This window comes from Myotis nattereri, assembly GCF_964212035.1.
Source record: "Myotis nattereri genome assembly, chromosome: 11".
NCBI classification, from domain to species: Eukaryota; Metazoa; Chordata; class Mammalia; order Chiroptera; family Vespertilionidae; genus Myotis; species Myotis nattereri.
This window is the reverse complement of record NC_138086.1, coordinates 72,482,011-72,500,978: the sequence shown is the minus strand read 5'-3', so window position 1 is coordinate 72,500,978 and position 18,968 is coordinate 72,482,011.

The following is an 18,968-nucleotide window of genomic DNA, read 5'->3' as shown; positions in this document are numbered from 1 at the left end:
CATTCTATACTGCTCATGGATTTTTTGTGTCATTTTCAGTTTGGGGCTATTTTGAATAATGGAGAAATAAACATTTTAAAAAATGTCCTTTGGTGAATGTATACAGGCATTTCTCAAACATCCTATTCTGTAACAACTTTCCATGCAAATCCATGTAGAATTGCTTTATTTTGTTTCAACTGTATTGCATTCAACTATATGATGTTCATAAAACATATTTCCCTGTTGTTGGAAAATAGTCATTCAGTTATGTGGCAGAGACTGCTAATTGTTCCCGAAAATCCATTCTGCTTCTGTCTATGATAATAGTCCTTTCATGTTTTTAACTAGGCTCCTGGCTGCCCAGGATAAACACTGTATTTTTCAATCTCCCTTACAGGTACATAAAATAATGTGATTAAGTTCTAGACAATAGAATGTGAGTAGAAGCATCCTAAGAGATAGGATGCTTACCCATCTGTCTTTCTACCTCCATTCCTCCATCCTACGGGCTATGAGCACATGCTGCCATCTTTATCTGTGAGGTTGACGCCAATACGATGGTGCCACAGACATATAAAATTAAGTTTTGTACCTGCCCTGGACTGCCCACCTGGGATTTTACAGGGAAAAATGGATATCCATCTTATTTGAGCTACAATCGTTTTTCTGCTACTTGTAACTAAAAATGAATTCAACTTACACAAGTTAGTTTCCAATTTTTGTTTTACACACATTTGACAGTGAACATCTTTTTATATTATTTTAAATTTTTATGTATTTATTTTATGTAAAAAAATCACTGAATTGAGCGAAGTTTTGTCCCTAAGTACATTGGGTGTCAATTTGCTCATATGTTAAAAAAAAAAAAAAGAAACAATAAAATAAAAGAGCCAATGACCAAACTCTAATTTTCCTTTTCATGTCTTTGTTGAGGGAAGTTGAGCAAATTTTCATTTGAAGGGTGTATTTTTTTTCTTCACGTGTGACTTTTCTGTTCAAATGCTTTGCCCACTTTTCCATTTTAAAAGCTCTTAATAATTTTTTAACCAATATTTACATATGGTTTATCTTTTAATTTTTTTGGTTAGCTTTATGTTTTTTGCTATATTCTAGGACAAGGTTTTATCATTCTTACAAAATTAAGATATTCCTACACATTTATTTTCTAGAAGAAATTTAGAGTCAGGTACTCAAGTTCCAAAAATATAGATTTGATAATTTGATTCAAATTTTGTTAAACATATTTAGGCTGCAGGAGGCTAGGATAATTAACATATAATGATATTGTATATTCTCATTTAGTCAGATTTTTTTTTCCATTTAGTTAAGTCTTATAGTCTAAGTAATATTTTATAGATTTATACATGTGATTATACTCATGTGGTTTTTTTCTGAGTATACTAGTAATAAGATATTTTAGAGTTGTTAATATGAATTTGAAATTTTTATCTTTAAAATTTCAATTTGATTAAGGATGGTTTATGATAATTCTCTTGAGTTTCATATTATCTTATTTTAAAATACTTTTAAAATTGAGATATAATTGATATATAACATTACATTAACTTAAGTTACATTAGTTACATTAGTTTTAGGTAGAATATGATGATTATATATAATATATATACCATAATATATATATATATAGTGAAATAATTGCCATAATAAGTTTAGTTAACATTTATCAGCTCTTATAGTTACAAAATTACTTATTTCCTTGTTGTACAAACTAAGTCTTGTATTATTGTTTATCTGTCCCTAAATTCAATGCTTTTGTATTTTCTAAAAACCATATCCAGTGGCAAATAATTTATGTTCAATTCTAATATGTTTAGTCTCATTTAATACATTATTTTTTCATATAAATAAAAAGTGGTTTGGTGTGTTTTTTTTTAGAATAGTTTACTAATTTTAAATTTTTTTAGAGAGAGAGGAAGGTAGAAGAGAAGAGCATTGATATGAGAGCGTAACATTGACAGGCTGCTGCCTGAACGCTCCCTACTGGGGGTCAAGCCTGCAACCCGGGCATGTGCCCTGATCAGGAATTGAACCAGCAGCTCTTCAGTGCATGGATGACACCCAACCAAATGAGCCACACTGGCCAGGGCAAAAGTGGTTTGTCTTTAATTGTAACAGAATTTCTTACACTTGAGGTTGCTAAGTAAGAGAAGGGACATTTACAAAGCCTTATTTTAGCCCAGTTACTCAGAAGACTTCCTCACTTGGTTTCCTTTCCCCTTCCAACCACATTCAGAATGTCATCAGTTCTTTCATTATTTTATTTTCTTCATTCCTACCACCTTAGTGAAACCTTTTATATCTTGACCATGTTGGCCACAAAGACCAATTAAAATGGTGTGAAAAATAGACATAGGTTCCCATGTCTGGCCTCTGGCATCAAAATCTAATTCAGTAGGCCCAGCATAATGCTATCAATTGGCAAAGTGTTTCTTCCATTAAAAAAAAAAAAAAAAAAAAAAAAAAAAAAAAAAAAAAGCCTAACCCAAGTCTTTTTTTTGTTTTCAAATCCTCACCAGAGGATATTTTTCCACTGAGATTGGTTGCTTCCTGCATACACCCTGACCAGGGCCCAGCTCAGGAGCCTACAACTAAGGTACGTGCCTTTGACCTTGACTAGAATTGAAGCCGGGACCCTTTGGTCCGCAGGCCGACACTCTATCCACTGAGCCAATCCAACTAGGGCCTAACCCAAGTCTTGAGATAAAATTTGGAAATGATTATACTGGGATATACTGTGAAGCTCAATAATCTAGAAACTTCTGCAACAGAAAGCAAAGTGATTTGGAAATTGCTTCACTGTCATAAAGAAAATATTTTGGCCACTCTGAGGGACGTTCCAAGCATTAGTTTGAGTCTTACCTCAGTCACATAACCCCTTCAGGTCAGCAGAAAGGTCAAAAAACAACTGGCCAGAGTTCAGAATGAGCATGCTTTTGAGATTTGTGAGAAGGAGAATTCAGATCTCAAGTCTGCAGACACTCTGGCCATAATTCATTTGCTATTGATACCATATGATTGCAATGACATTCAATGGTGTAAGGGCAATGCTTGCTGCCAAGACAAAAAAAAAAAATTGCATGAAGCTTTCTGATTTTGGCTACTCATGTAACAAAGATCTAATTTTGGTTATTTTCTTTCTTTCTTTCTTTCTTTCTTTCTTTCTTTCTTTCTTTCTTTTTTTCTTTCTTTCTTCCTTTCTTTCTTTCTTTCTTTCTTTCTTTCTTTCTTTCTTTCTTTCTTTCTTTCAACCCTCCAAGGACCTCGTGATCATTCTTCGCTTCAGTCTCCAACTATTCTATTCCCAATTGGTCAAGATAGAAATTTTTTAGGTTTGCAGAGACTATCTCCTTTAAGATTACAAGAAGATGGAAAGAAAACATTTGTCCTGTAATTTATTCCACAGGTAAAATGTTACTTCTTCCTCTTTTATAAGCAGTACCACCAGAATACAATCTTAAAGATCTAATGGGAGGGAGACTTGCCTATAAAATTTACTTTCTGCTGATGTTGGCAGTTGGGGGTGGGGGACCTCCCAACCCAGATCCATCCATTCTGGAAATGGTAGATGCTTTTATTCTCCAGAAGATGGAAGAGTAAGTTATACTCACTGCCTTAGAATAAATGAAGTTCTTAGACTTGCCTAGTTGCAATGATATACTTAATTCAGATTAGTTGAAACAAGCAATCCCTGCAACAGACACTTATGCCACCAATGGATGCTAGTGTTTTGGCTTTGCTTGGTGGATTGGTAGTCAAGTTGATCCTTACTATTCAGACTGCCTCTTATTCTTCTGAGGGCCACAATTATCTAGCTGGCTCATTTGATTTTTGTCAGAAAGATCCTAAAACTGAAGTGAATCAGTTCAAGCACAAAATCAGGAAGTGAGATGGAAATAATGAAAGGTGGTCGGTAAGATTTCTACAAATAAAATATAACATTTCAGTGTTTCTGATGTTTTCAATACAAGCGTATTAAATTGCTATTAGTTTCACTTTTTAAAAAATATATTTTATTGATTTTTTTTACAGAGAGGAAGGGAGAGGGGTAGAAAGTTAGAAACATTGATCAGCTGCCTCCTGCACACCCCCTACTGGGGATGTGCCCGCAACCAAGGTACATGGCCTTGACCAGAATCGAATCTGGAACCTTTCAGTCCGAAGGCTGACACTCTATCCACTGAGCCAAACTGGTTAGGGCTAGTTTTACTTTTTAAAATGTCCCTGTATGTTTATAAGCTACAGTAAAAAAATTTTTAATGTGTTGACAAAAATTTTTAAAGGTCCCAGAACAATGGTAACTTCCTCCCCTTAGATTAATAAGATTGTTTGCACACTCTGCACAGTCATTTTTATGGTCTCTCACTACTGAGCAAAGCAGAGATGGCCTGTGCATCTGAGCTGGGCGGGTACAATGGGAAGGGAAGCAACATGGTAGACATAACGTAGACATGGTAGACAAAACTGCAAGGACCATGATTAAGTGGCTGTGAAGAATAGGTTGAAGATTACACAGGGCAGAGCAAGAGTAAGCTCACAGTTGTGAGTACACGAAACACAGTTTATTCTTGTATTACTATTTATTAATTATTGTTTTGCTTTCCATGTGAACAACTTTTGCCCAAATCTGTAGTGGGTATGCTTAGCAGGGAGCAGAAATAAGTACAGAGTTGTTAGAAGAAGAAAATGTGAAAAGAACCTTGTTTTGGAGACAGACTCCAGGACAGATTTGGTTTAAGAAAAGGATGGTTGTGACCTTTAGAAACAGTATGATTATTTAGGAAAGATTCAGATATGTAAAATATCTGATGTGACCGGGCACCAAAATTTGACAATTTGTGATACGGTTGGGGGACAGGCACAAAGTCTACCTTTAAAAAATGTAAAAGAGCTTCTGCATTTTCTAAATCTGGCTGGTTTCCCGCTAGTTGGTGTGGCTCAGTTGGTTGAACGTTGTTCTGTGCGCCAAAGGGTCAGGGTCACGGGTTTGATTCCCAGTCAGGGCACGTACGAGAGGCAACCTGTCCATGTTCCTCTCTCACATCAATGTCCCTTTTAACCCTTCTCCCGGTCTCTCTTTCCCTATCTTTCAAATCAATAAAAACATGTACTCGTGTGAGGATTTAAAAAATAATAAAAATAAATAAAACTGTCCGGTTTAGGCATGGTTTTTTTTTTAAAGATAAGTTGTCCTCCTGGAAGATTTGCCTCTTTAGTGACAAATGTCACCTTTCTGCATCTTAAAGAGATGCTATTTCAGAAATAAGGCTGACAAAGGCAGTTAAAAGAGGGATGCACGTCAGTGCCCCAGGGTCAGGCAAAAGGAACTTCTCCTGGGGGAGGAGTGATGATCAAGAGGGCCCAGCCAGCGGAGAGAGAAGACCATGGCTCACAGGAGGAATCAGAGCTGAGATCCCTGCCCTCCAGAGCTTCAGCTAAGAAGGCTATTGTTCTGTAGTGTGAAGAGCAGTCCTCATTCACCATATTCGTTGATGTGATTAAATTGGATAAAGTACAGAGAATAGAAGTTCTTTATGATAGGCCAGATTCCATGAGTGGGAATTCCAGGGAGTCAAATAAGGGAGAGAATACGCCCCAATGTAAGAGACTTTCCAGTAACCTCTTCCGTTCCACTCTCCACCCCTCCCTAAATCACTCACCCAGGAAATACTTTGCTGGACGCTGAAGTGGCCACAGCTGTGGTCCTAAGAAAACATCAGGATACAAAATGAATCATTCCCTCCTTTAGTTAACTTTTTTTTTTTTTTGAGTATGCAGCATAAAGGACAGGTGCTATTGGAATAATAAACACCATTAAAGTGTTTGGAAGTGCAGTCAGTTTCCATGAACAAAAGCTTTCCAAAGAGCCATAAATTTTTGTAAGGTCAAAGAACTAAAATTTTCCCTGTATCAGTGTTAAGCAAAAAGGTCATTAATGCTTCAGGGGACTGTAATGGGTCTGGAAGAGGTTGACTTAATCCTCCCCTTCTGCAGTTTATCAGATCACCCTGTGCGCCTCCTCCACTGCCAGACCCCTGGCTGGCTGGAGCAGAGCCACTGGCTGACGCCCTGCCCAGCCAGGCAGGGCCTGCAGGCAGCCACCCAAACTGTCAAGGTCTTCTATGACTTATGTAGACTCATTCTCAGATGAGGATCTCCATCTCCATCCCTCCCTGCCCCTCCCATCCCCCCCAAAAAACCCCGAGATCAGTCCTCTATTCTCCCAATGAAAAAGGAGAGGGACTTATAGTCTTTTAGTCTATCAGGACTGAAAAAAATGCAACTCCCAAAGCATTTAGGATTTTAGGTATAGAGACCAGGTCCTTCAGTCACAACAGGATCCTCAGAGAAAAGAGAGAGGACAGGCTTACAGATGCCACAGGGGCTTGGACTTACATGTTGCCCCCAAAAGGTGAGCTTGTCCTCTAATTCTAAAGGGGCTGGCTTTGATCATCATTTTGTCATAGACACCTTCTCTCAGGAAGCTGATAATAAACTGTAATATTTTAAACTTGTACTATGTCCAGGGCGTGTGTGTGTGTAATATTTTCTTAGTTAAATCCTACACCTCTAATGCAGAAAGTATTTCATTGCACAAATATGAAAAAGAATACTTAGTGACTTTCTCAAAGATACTGAGTTTAGCTGGCTTGACTGCCAAGAGTTCCAGGCAATGAGGTTCCAGTTTCCTTAAGGAAAACAATGGTTTGCTCATCTTCCAAAGCAGCTCTGACCATTGTCTAGAGACAGTCTCTGGTCTCGCAGTTCTTTGAACCCTTCCTAAGGAGACCCCAAAAACTTGCTTCTAAGCATAGCCTGAGTTTTTCATCCACAGTAACTACACTCTCCCCTCCCCACTCCAGTCCATCTAATGTGAGACATCACAGACATTCCTTCAGGAAAAGAAATGCCTGGTTGCAAATCATTCCCTTCCACTGATTTGTAGACAGTTCCATTAACATCACCCAAGTTCCCATGCTGTGGTTTTCAAATAAGATCAAGTTCTCAGACAGTATTCTTCATCTATTTATCTTTAGTCTCAATAGCAATATATATATATTAGAGGCCCAATGCACAAAATTCGTGCAAGAGTAGGCCTTCCTTCCCCCGGCTGCTGGCACCAGCTTCCCTCTGTCTCCCAGGACCTGAGCTTCCCTTGAAGCCTGGCTTTGTCCAGAAGGTTGTCCGGAAGGACGTCTGGTCTAATTAGCATATTATGCTTTTATGATTATAGATACCAATATTAAAATAACTATGCTGTCCTTTTAAGAATTTACCTTCGTTTATGAATACAAATAATGGATCAACTTATCAAAGAGACTCATTATGTAAGAATTTCATTATGAGAGCTTAATGATGGAAAACATTCATTAATGAGTTTGTACATTTCACAAAGGAAGACTGATATATTCCAAATACACATTGTTAAGTTAAATATAATTTCCACCCCAAGAGAAATATCTCCTCCCCCGCACCACCCTTTATCCTAATGTAAAATTCTGGAGTTGGCTTTCAAAGCTGCATCTTGGCTCTGAAATCTTCAACTCACCAACCTCAGGGTTCCAAAACACACCCTATCTTGCTCCCCTTGCGAAGTTACTGCCTCTGAGCGCACACAGCTGAGCTCCATGGAGCGTTTTAGCAATCATGGGATCTAATTCCCACATCTTGCTCTGAGAGCTGAGATTTATGATCCCAATAAAGATTTCAACAGAAAAATGAGGGTAAATTGCTCTGAGGAACTCATTTTAAAATACTGCCCTAAAATTCCCCACTCACCACCCCATTTATCATGGGTTGAAATAAAAGCACATATGGGCTAATATTACAGGGTCTAACAGGGTGAAAATGTTCTGAAACTACTAACAGTCCTTTCCTAGTACTGTATTATCTCTGAAATTCCCTTTTAGAACAATGACCTTGATTGGAAATTTTTTAAAATATCAGCCAAAGCTGTTAAGACATAAATGGCAGACAAAGAAAGGACACTGTTAGGAGAGACATTTACCTTTAACCATTTTAACAAGCAAACTTAAAAATGTTAATAAGTTATGCCCTAGCTGGTTTGGCTCAGAGGATAGAGCGTCAGCCTGAGGACTGAAGGGTCCCAGGTTTGATTCCCATCAAGGGCACATGCCTGGGTTGCTAACTCAATCCCCAATAAAAAGCGTGCAGGAGGTAGCTGGTCAATGATTCTCTCTCATCATTGATGTTTCTATCTCCCTCTCCTTCTCCCTTCCTCTCTGAAATCAATAAAAACTATATTAAAAAATATTAATAAGCTTCTGGTATAAGAGATGGCTGCTAGTCCCAGACAGAGCCTCACCCACCTCCCCACTGAAACATCTCTGAAAATGCAGGCAAGAATGAGAATGCATATCACCACTAAAAAGCCAAGAGTGGCCGCCAGCCTAGTGCCAGACGGGAAGGTTTCCACCTTTAAGCCGATCGGGGGCTCAGGCCAGCACAAGGAGTAAAGCTGCTGGCCTGAGAAAGGCTCACAGATGTTTTGTCTTGTTCCTCATTCCTACTGGGCAGACATTGCTCTCAGACAGTACATCCAGGATGATGTCTCCATTGTCTTTCTGATTCCCTGCTCACCTCCCATAAACAAGCACCTGCCACATATATCATATGTGTGTCCTGCTTTTCACTGCTCCATATACAGTTTGAAAAACCTAATTATGTTAGTAATATATGCCTATTGGGGAAAACCTGGGGAATCAGAAAACTACAAAAAAGAAATAATCACTGGAGTTACCTGACATCAATATTTTAGCAGACTTTACCACCTGAATGTATTCTCACGTAGCGCTTGGTACTCCCAGTTCTAGCCTTGTCATCTGCCCATCTCCCTAAAAGACAGTTTCACACTCTCTTCTCTTTCCATAAACCTTAACCTCCCCTCTCTGGTTCCTACTCTCTGCTGAAGACTTCAACTCACCCAGAACAGATCTCTCTACAAAATACACCAGACACAGGTCTTACTCCATGCACTTTGCCTTCTGTGTGCTCCTAGGACAAACCCTCCACTTTGTACTGGGTCCCCTTCCCATCTCCTCCTTGGGGTTTTATTTCCACTCCTGGCTCACCATTTCCTCCCTCCTTTAATGGGTCATTCCCAAGGGGAAAATATACCATAGTGTTTCCATTTTAGAGAAGCCATGTCATGACCCCATATCTCTCTCAGCTCCTGCCCATTCATAGGAAAAGTGCTTGCAAGAGTTGCCCATGCTCAGTGTTTGTTTTTGTCCTCCTCTATTCCTTTCCTACACAACACAGTTCAGCCTGGGTCTCCTTTGTCCTGAAGATGCCACCCATCTTCTGGTCTGTGCCACGCCTCCACAACTTTGTTAAGCCCCAGAGCTGACAGGAATCTGCAACAGTCCCATCAACTCCACAGCTCTACTCACCTGTGGATTCAGATGAAATGCCACACGACAGGGCTTAATGTCGGTCTTCCTGGATAGCCAGTCAGGGACCCAGTGATGTGTCCTCGTAACCAGGGGGAAACAGGAGTCAAGCAGAAAAGAGACAGTGAACCCAGAAGGATACATGAGGAATCATCAAGACACCCTCTACCCTCTTTCTCTGTTTTTTCCTTTTTATTGCAGACTGATGTTTGATTACATATCTGTACATAAGCATGTATATACGCCCCTTGACGGCAAAGATCCAATCTTTTATGTTGATTGCAATATCACCAGATCTCAGACCAACATGGTAGGCACTCAATAAATATTTTTGTTAGGGAATGAATGGAGATTCAATACTCACAATTTCTCATCTTGTCCTTTTCACACAACACAATAGCTTTTGGCTTTCTTGTAGCATTGACTGCACTGTCCTTCAAAATCCAGCCCCAGCCCAAATTATCAGCCTCTTTATATGCATCTGACCATTATTAAGCCTACATTTCAGCCATCCCAAACAGACCTGAGCTTTTGTATTTTGTTGAATTTTCACTTACTGATCATTCCTATTAGTTTGTCACAAACTCCCTTTTCTGCAAGCTCCTTTTTCTCATCTTAACTTCAAATGTCTTCCCTACCTTCTTCCCCTGACAGTATGAAAAGTTATTTACTCTCTTTTCTGTATGCCCAAAAGTGCTTCACTCACTCATTGAAAAGCATCTAGACCCAGGCCAGATAGCTCAGTTGGTTAGAGCATTGTCCTGATACACCAGGCTCAATCCCTGGTGAGGGCACATACAAGAATCAGCCAATGAATGCATAAATAAGTGGAACAACAAATCTACCTCTCTCTCTCTCTCTCTCTCTCTCTCTCTCTCTCTCTCTCTCTCTCTCTCTCTTTCTCTCTCTATCTTCCCCATCAGCTCCGTTTCCAAAAAAAATTCCCTCTGACTAGATTCCACTGAGTTCTCCCTGAGACGGAGTGACTTGAATGTTGGCATAGAGCAGTGGTTCTCAACTTTGGCTGCACATTAGAATCACCTGGGAATCTTTTTTAAAATCCTGATTTCTGGGCCTCATCCTCCAGAAAATCTGTTTCTTTGTTATGGGGTGGGGCCACAACATTAGTAACAAAAAAACAGAATTTCCGGAGGATGAGGCCCAGAAATCAGGATTTTAAAAAGATTCCCAGATGATTCTAATGTGCAGCCAAGGTTGAGAAACACTGGCATAGAGGGTTTAAAAAAAGTAATCCTAATAGCTGGTTGGCTTGGTTTTGTTTGTCTGACAAAAGGATTTATATTCCTTTCAGCCTGATCTTTAGGGTCCAGGATTCTCTAAATCATTTCTGAAGCCCAGAGTCTGCATCGGGGCGTGTCCTGGGGTTGCTCCTTTGCCCATTTGACCCCTTCTCATGCTGCCTAGAGGGAGCTATGGAGTGCCTTAAATTTGCCTCTGCTGAGAAGATTGTGAATGCTCAAATTGGAGTATATCTTAAAAAAAAAAAAAAAGGCAAAAACACCTGCTGATCTAAGTAGTTGGATAAGGGATCTGCCCATTGGCAGGTTTATATTTCCAGCCATAGGGGGTATGATTCCTCTAGGAACAAGAAATGCTCTGTGTGTATGTTCTGTTAAAATCAACTATCATCTCAGCTGCTGGCTCTTTCGTTAATTTTGCAAAGCTACTGGACAAGCCACTTGGGGTGGCTCAGTCAATGAGAGCAGGGTTAGAACAGGACAGTGAGTAAAAGATAGGGCTCAGATGCTCTTAATTTAAAAAGAACGGGAATGTGGGAGCCAGGGAGAGGAGAAAAGAAAGGAGAGGCAATCATTGAAATAAATGGCCAAACAACATGGGGCAATTTCCAAGAGAATCTTGAGGAGTTTCCTTGTTCAATCTTACGATGCATTCTGTGCTGTCTGCAAACTCCTTCTATCTGCCTAAAACTGCAGCAAAGACCTTGAGTAACTTGTTTGTTTGTTTGTGGAGATAATGGAAGAAGGATAGATCTATGTCTCAATCAATGCCAAGATATGGATAATAAGAAATAACAGCAAGTGCAGGTAATGATAGTGCAATGTCTGGAAGTGACTATGAGAATATAAGCCGCTCCAAGAATAATTCACAGTGCACAAAATTCTGGGTATTAAGGGGGAACTATCCAGAAGTAGAGACACATATTTGGATTATCCAACACAGGAATTCACTATTAGGGAGTGATTATTGGATATTGCTAATGGAGGTTTGTACAAAACTGCTTGGAGTCCCAAGGATAGAATAACTTCTTGAACAGAACCGAATTTTCCCAGTGTACTGTGGATTTTTTGAATGAGCACTTGCCAAGTATCATCCATTAATGATGACTAGAACTGGGAGTTCTTGCTGGACAAACTTCCCTTCAAATTCCTTAACATAACATGGGCTGTGTACAGACTATGTAAGGAGGCTGTTGTTGGAAGTGCCCAAAGGCCCTTCTTACAGTCAGATTCTGCCTTACCTGTGCTCTCTCTTGCCCTAGTGGAGTTCAGCACTGCAGCACGTACAGTATCATCCAGGTAGACAAGCATGAGAATTTTGCTTTCAGAGAGAGTCATGAAGTATTCAAGGGCCTAAAATAACTCCAGTATGACCAGGAGGAAAGTCCTCAATTAGGACTGAATAAAAGCCAGCAAAAAACAAGATCACATGTCAAAGAGGATGAAGTGAGTCAAATTAGGAGGAAAAGCCTAGACTAAAAGTGAGGAAGAACTGCCCTGGGAGAGACTTAGGGCATGGGACAGAGGTGATTGTCTTATAGAATTGTTGCATCCCTGACTTGCAAGTACTTGCTGTCAGCCAAGCTTTTTAGGTTTCATCTGAGTTGGTTCAACTTAAATGTATAGGTTCAGAACAAGGTGTCTCAGGGAAAGAGCTTAGAGAACTCAATGGTAGCTGAGTCTTCGTGGGAGTGCCAGAAACCAGTAGAAGTCAAAAGTTCTGGTTCATTCGCCATACCCACGACCTAGGATTTGAGGTATAGTTGAAAGAACATCAGTTACAAAAGAAAAATGATTGATTCCCAACCCCAAATACCCACCTTGCCAGGCCACTTACGAGGACCAAATAAGTATCTATGAAAGTACCTCATGCAGTGTTCAACAAATATTAGTTTGAAGCTTTACTTCTCTCCCTCCTTTCTCCCCTCCTCTCTTTCTTCCTCTTTCTCCTGTTTATCTTTTAGACCTTAGAAGCATCGCTCTCTGACCATCAGAGCCACCGAGACTACCAATAAAGTCTGATTTTCAGTACTCACGTAGACCCTGCCACAGTGAACTTGAAATGCATTAATCTGCTGGCTTCCTCCCACACCAGCTCAGTGAGGGTGATGCTCTATGCCCACATGGACGTAAGCAGAGGGTGATTGTAACCCTGAGTCAGGGTCCCTTAGGGAACATGAGCAGAAACCTCAGCAAATGCAAAGCATGTGTTTTATACATCAGGAGAGAGCAAGAGGGCAAACCATCTGCCAACTCTTTCCACTGCTGACTGGGGAGGTCTTGCTGAGAGCATCCCAGCAATCACTGTTCAAGCCTCCCCAGAGGCTAGTCATTCTCCTTTTCTCTGTGGCAAATCCTTGTTCATAGTCTAAGTGACATAGATTTGATAACGCCCTCTAAAAAGAAGTTACCCGTAGAGTTACAAAACAGGGTGTAAGCAGACCATATTGATATTCATGTGACCAAATCTGTACAGTGTTTATTTTGTACACAGACGGAAAAAGGCAACTGCAGCCCAGGGGAAATGTTTGGAGGCTTCTGCAGAAGGGTGGTAGCTGAAACCATGAGATCACTCGGGGAGAGAGTGGCTGCAACATTTAATGAACAGACAGAAAAATGACATTCAAAAGGCATAGCCATAGCGATAAGAATGTCTCTAAAGAATCAAGGCTAAGACTTTCAAGAAGTCAAGTTGGGTAGGGGCTAAGAGTATGGGTTGACATGCAGGTTGGAAAAGCTTCTTCGTGGTTGCCCACTCTGCCCAAGATAAGATCCTAAATTCTTCACAACACCCACATTTCCTTCAGCCTCACCTGACACCATTCTCTCATTCTGCCACTTCCACATCTCCGTTCCAGCCTCCCTGGCTTTCTTTTAGTTCCTCTTCGGCACCATGTTCCCTCCTACCACAAGCCCTTTGTATATGCTGTTCTTCTACCTAAATTACTCTTCCCTTAAAGTGCACTTTAATTTGCCTTTCTGATCTCAGAGGAAGCATCATTTCCTCAGGGAAGCCTTTCCTGACGGATCCAGGCCCAGGAAAATTTCTTAATTTTATGCTTTTGTAGAATCATGTTTCTTTCTATCCTACACTAATATTTATAATTGTGTGCTCATGTGTGTTCTTTCATAAAAATGCCTCACCCACTGGATTGTAAACTTTATGAGTGAGACTCAAGAAATTCCTAAAACAGCCATTAGGATTTTAACCCAAAAGCTATGGTTATTCAGCAGAATTAAGTCTGGTGTGAAAAGAGACCCCCTCTGCCCATTAGTGCATGCCTAAACAATTCCATCAAAATCATTTTGGTGTTTCTCCATGATTTGGCACTCAAGACACGCCCTGGCACATCTCAAGCTTACGAACTTGCTGGTTCCATTAACATAGGACAATCCATAAAGCAGGTTCTCTAGCCACTAGCTCTTAAGCTTTGGAAGGGCTAAAAACACCTTGAAGAGTTCAATGAAAGCAATGGCTATTGTTATGGGTTGATTTGTGTCCCCTCCAAAAAAAATATATTGGCATTATAACCCTTAGTATCTGTGAATGTGATATTGTTTGGAAATGGAGTCTTTGCAGATGATCAAGTTTAAGATGAGGTCATTAGGGTGAGCCCTAATCCAACATAACTGATGTCCTAACATAAAAGGGAAATCTGGACACAGAGACCGACATGGACAGAGGGAGATAATGTGAAGACACGGCAAGAACGCCATCTTGTAGAAGGGGAGAGTGCCGGAGGCAACCAGAAGCTAGGAAAGAGGCTGGGAACAGATTCTCCCCGAGAGGCCACAGAAAGCACAACACTGCTGACACCTTGATTTCTGACTCCTCGCCTCCAGATCTGTGAGGCAATGCATTTCTATAGTTTAAGCCACCAAGTTTGTGGCACTTTGTTAAGGCAGCCCCGGAAACTAATACAGATGCGCTCTCTCGAGAAATAAAAGCTCTTATGGACACACACAACTCTGCATGTAATTCAAGGTGTTCCCAGACCCACCGCAACCCTGTTTAAAAATTCCTGAACCAAAATCCCAGAGGGTTAGGGCAAAGAAAAAAAGAGGGAGGAGAAAATGGGCATCAGCAACTGTGTGCTTGCTCCATGTTTGGCCCTTGTCTAGACACTTGACATTAATTATTTTGTGGAATCCTCATAACCACTCCATGAAGTAGATGTTAGCAGCCGCATTTCAGAGAAGAGGACATCGAGACCCTGAGAGATTTAATACAGTGCACTAATTTGTACATCTAGAGAGTGGTGGAGCTGGGAGTACAGCCTGAGCTTGTTTTACCCTGAAACCAATGCTTTTTCCATTCTTACCCTGCTTCTGTGCATGAGTGATATGTGAGATGCAAAGCACATGGTGTGTGGTTTCCGGGGCTGTGAGGTTACAGCGAGACCAGGGTTATGCATGTGTCAGTGGCTTCGAGGGAAACAGGAGAATAGCTAATTTTTTTAAAGTTAAAAAAAAGTTAAAGAAAAGCCATTTCTTTGACTACTTTCCATTCATTGTATAACATTATAACTTCTTTTGAAGAAGGATTTTGGTAGGATTTTTTTCTCTTTCTAGGCAAGGATAGAAACAACAAAGAATTAGTTGGGCTATACTGACAATAATTGTTAATAGGAATGTTAGGATTTTTCGGGATGGGAGAGTAATGTGGATGAGAAAGCAAAGCAAAGGAAAGTCCATCTCTCACTCATCAGGAAACATTTACTGATCATCCGCTCAATGGCAGGCTCCATGTTCTCTGGACAAAGTGTGGCCACAGAGAGCCTTAAGTCTAAAGGGGGAAATCAACAGTTACATCTGTCAATACAATAAAGTAAAAACAACAAAAAAGTTTACTGTACAGCAAATAGTGGGGGTAACTACCCACTTTCAGTTGGGGAGAAAGCTGGGTCTAAGTTTACTGAAGTCTGAGTAGTGTATCCTAGCACAGGGAGTAAGAGAGGGGTTGTTTCAGGCAGAGGAAACATATGCAAAGGCCCTGAGGCAGCAGAAAATATAAAACATTTGAAGACCTGAATGCAATTCACCACAACCTAAGTGTGGAATGGGAAGAGGTAAGAAAGTAATGACACTGGAGAGGTGTGCAGGAGCTAAACCGTGCAGGGCCTTGTCAGCAACGGCGTGAGTTTCCTCTAGAGAGCAATGAGAAGAGGTCAAGATTGGCAACAGAGCAGGGAGGACTCTTGGCTGTGGGAATCAGGCAAGTGAATTCATCTCTGTGAGTCTCAATTGCTTCATGGTAAGAGAGAGTAAGAGCCACTGTGAAGACCAAATTAGACATCTCATGCAATATTCTTAGAATAGTTCCCCTGGCAGCACTGGCTCTTATGCCCGTAATGCAGCAAGACCTGGTGGAGGCCTGTGTTACTGTCAGGTATAGTATTGGAAGCACCACACCTTCTCTCCCACCTGTCTCCTGAGAAGGGCTCCCCCGTGGCAACTGCAGGAGTGACACTTTGCCCACAGCCTCCCTGGATCATGCACAAGTTTTCAACAGAATTTACCTATTCCACCTTGGTCAGGGGCTGAGCTGTTTTCTTTCATCGTCCTCAGACCAGGTTGCAAGTCTTCCGGTCTGTCAAAGGCAGGCTGTCCAGAGGCATTGCATGCAGGAGGGGCAGCAGGCAGTGTCCAGAGGCATTGCATGCAGGAGGGGCAGCAGGCAGTGTCCAGGGCATTGCATGCAGGAGGGGCAGCAGGCAGTGTCCAGGGCATTGCATGCAGGAGGGGCAGCAGGCAGTGTCCAGGGCACTGGGGCATTCAAGGGTGCACTGCTGGCAGCCCATGCTCTGTCTCAGCGTGGAGCTCACCAAGGCTTAACTTGTTCGGGCTTGCTGTGGGGTGGCGGAGACACTCTGGAAGCATGCATCAGAATCTTTATGCTATAGGCTTCGTTGTTTTTCCGCTTTTAAAAACCTTTAAGTATTTTTGGTTCTGCTTCAGTGAGGCCTGGGGGAGGCAATACTTAGAAACATCACTCTGCCTCACCACCATAGAAAAACTTCAGAAATTTCAGTTCATTTGAGGGCTTCCCTCTTCTCTTTCATATGCAATTGTAGAGACTCGGTCAAAATACGTGTGGGTGTGAGTTACAGCTCTTCCAAACACGCGGTGCCGTGGGACATGGGAATTAAGGTCACATTCGCACTATTTGCCAGCCACCAGGCCTCTGAGGATGAGGACAAAACCCATAGATATGTGGGTACCAGGGAAAGCAGGCGATCGGGGTTCTGAGGATTTCTTCTCATTAAAGACAGAATCTCCTATATGCTGAATACCCACCGTGCTCAGCAAACTATTGTAGTTGTTTGTTCGAACATTATCTTTTACTCTGTTAAACCCGTGAAGTGATTATTAGGATTATCATCTTTACAGCTATAGAAAATAGGGCTCACGGAAGTCTATAAATTGAACCATAATTTCACACTTCCTGTTAGGGCCTGACCTGTGTGAATCCTAACTGTATCTCTGCCTGGCTTTGTGACCTTTGACAAGCTACTTAATCTTGCTGCGCTTCGATTCTTAACTATAAAATAGGTAAGGAAACTATTCACCTAATAGCACCGTTGTGAGTTAGATGAATTAGTACTTGTGAAATATTTACAACAGTGCCTGGTGGTTAGCAAATGGCTATAAACAAGTTAGCCATTACTATTATTACACCTGGAAAGACAGCAAAGTCCCAACTTCATCAGGGCAAAGTAGGATATTGCCCAAGGCTTCTGGGGTAAAAGTAAATACATCTATAACCAAATAAACGAACAAGGCAAAGAACATCCAATACCAGACCTCAGCAGCTCATTCCAAGAAATCCTTCCAAAGAAAGAAAGAAATCCACCACCAAGCCACGCAGGCTGGGCATAATTTAATTTTTTTAGCTCACACTTTTGTGCCCCATACCACCCTCCAAAAAGAAAGGAAGGAACGAAGGAAGGAAGGAAGGAAGGAAGGAAGGAAGGAAGGAAGGAAGGAAAGAAGGAAGGGAGAGAAGGAGGGAGGGAGGGAGGGAGGGAGGGAGGGAGGGAGGAAGGAAGGAAGGAAGGAAGGAAGGAAGGAAGGAAGGAAGGAAGGAAGGAACCTCTAGAGCAGATACATGAGAAATGTTGGTTTTTAAAAATGGTTTTCCAGGAAGAACTAATTCCTTTATTTACGTCTCTCACACCCCCTCCCGTTTCCCCACAACTTCATTAAGGACCTGGATGAACTGGATAATACCATCTTTGTCCCATGATTATCTGCCATTATTACTGGCATCCTCCAGTAGAACCCATCCAGAGAATTTTAGAGGAGGCTTACCGTCATTAAAATCTTCAACCTCAAAGTTTATCCAGCTTATCCTCAGCTACAAGTAGGATAACGGAAAGACAGGGGTTTAGTGACATTCCTTAATGGGCAAAGTATGAATCCAAAGTTGTAGCTGTGGTTATAGGCCCAGAACTTTCCATAGGCTCTTTTTCTCAGAGTTTGGTGGTCTATGAATTCAGTTCAATTAGCAAATTTATATTGATCATTGTGCAAATAACTATGAGGATTTCCAGAAAAGTTGAAGATGGGGTCTTGCTCTTGAGGACAGTAAAGTGTAGTTGGGAAACATGAACTGATCTTACATTGAAAGTAATAAGTGACTGTGGGAAGATTGCTGGGAAATTATGATGATACTGAATTATTTCTCAAACACTGGCTGAAGCATGATTGAAAACATTCCATCATAATTTAATTTAAAAACATATATTTTTATTGACTTAAGAGAGGAAGGGAGAAGAGGAGAGAGAAACATCAATGATTAGAGAGAACCACCGATCGGCTGCTAAGCCCGCAACCCGGACATGCGCCCTGACCTCCTGGCTCACAGGCCAATGCCCACCACTGAGCCACACAGGCTGGGCATAATTTAATTTTTTAACTCACACTTTTGTGCCCCATATCACCCTCCAAAAATCAGATGCTTACTTATCCACCTATGTAAGGTGGATAAGAATCAGGAGGGATATCCAGGTCCCCAGCGCAGGTCCCAGTGCCAGGAAGAGAAGTCCCCATAATCTTGGCTATAAAAACCAGCAGGGATTGTGGTTGAGTGAGATGGAAGGTTGCTGGAGTCCCAGGTATTTTTCTTAAAGGCCTGGTGGGCATGGACATACTTCAACTCATTTGCTTTGAGCTCCAGCCCTAGGGCAGCAGCTCAAAAGTCACCAGGGACATACAAGGAGTAGCTGAATTGTCTGGTTTTGGAGTGAGAGCTGAGGGGGGAGGGGGGCAGCTTTCTCCCAGACAGAAGTGCTGG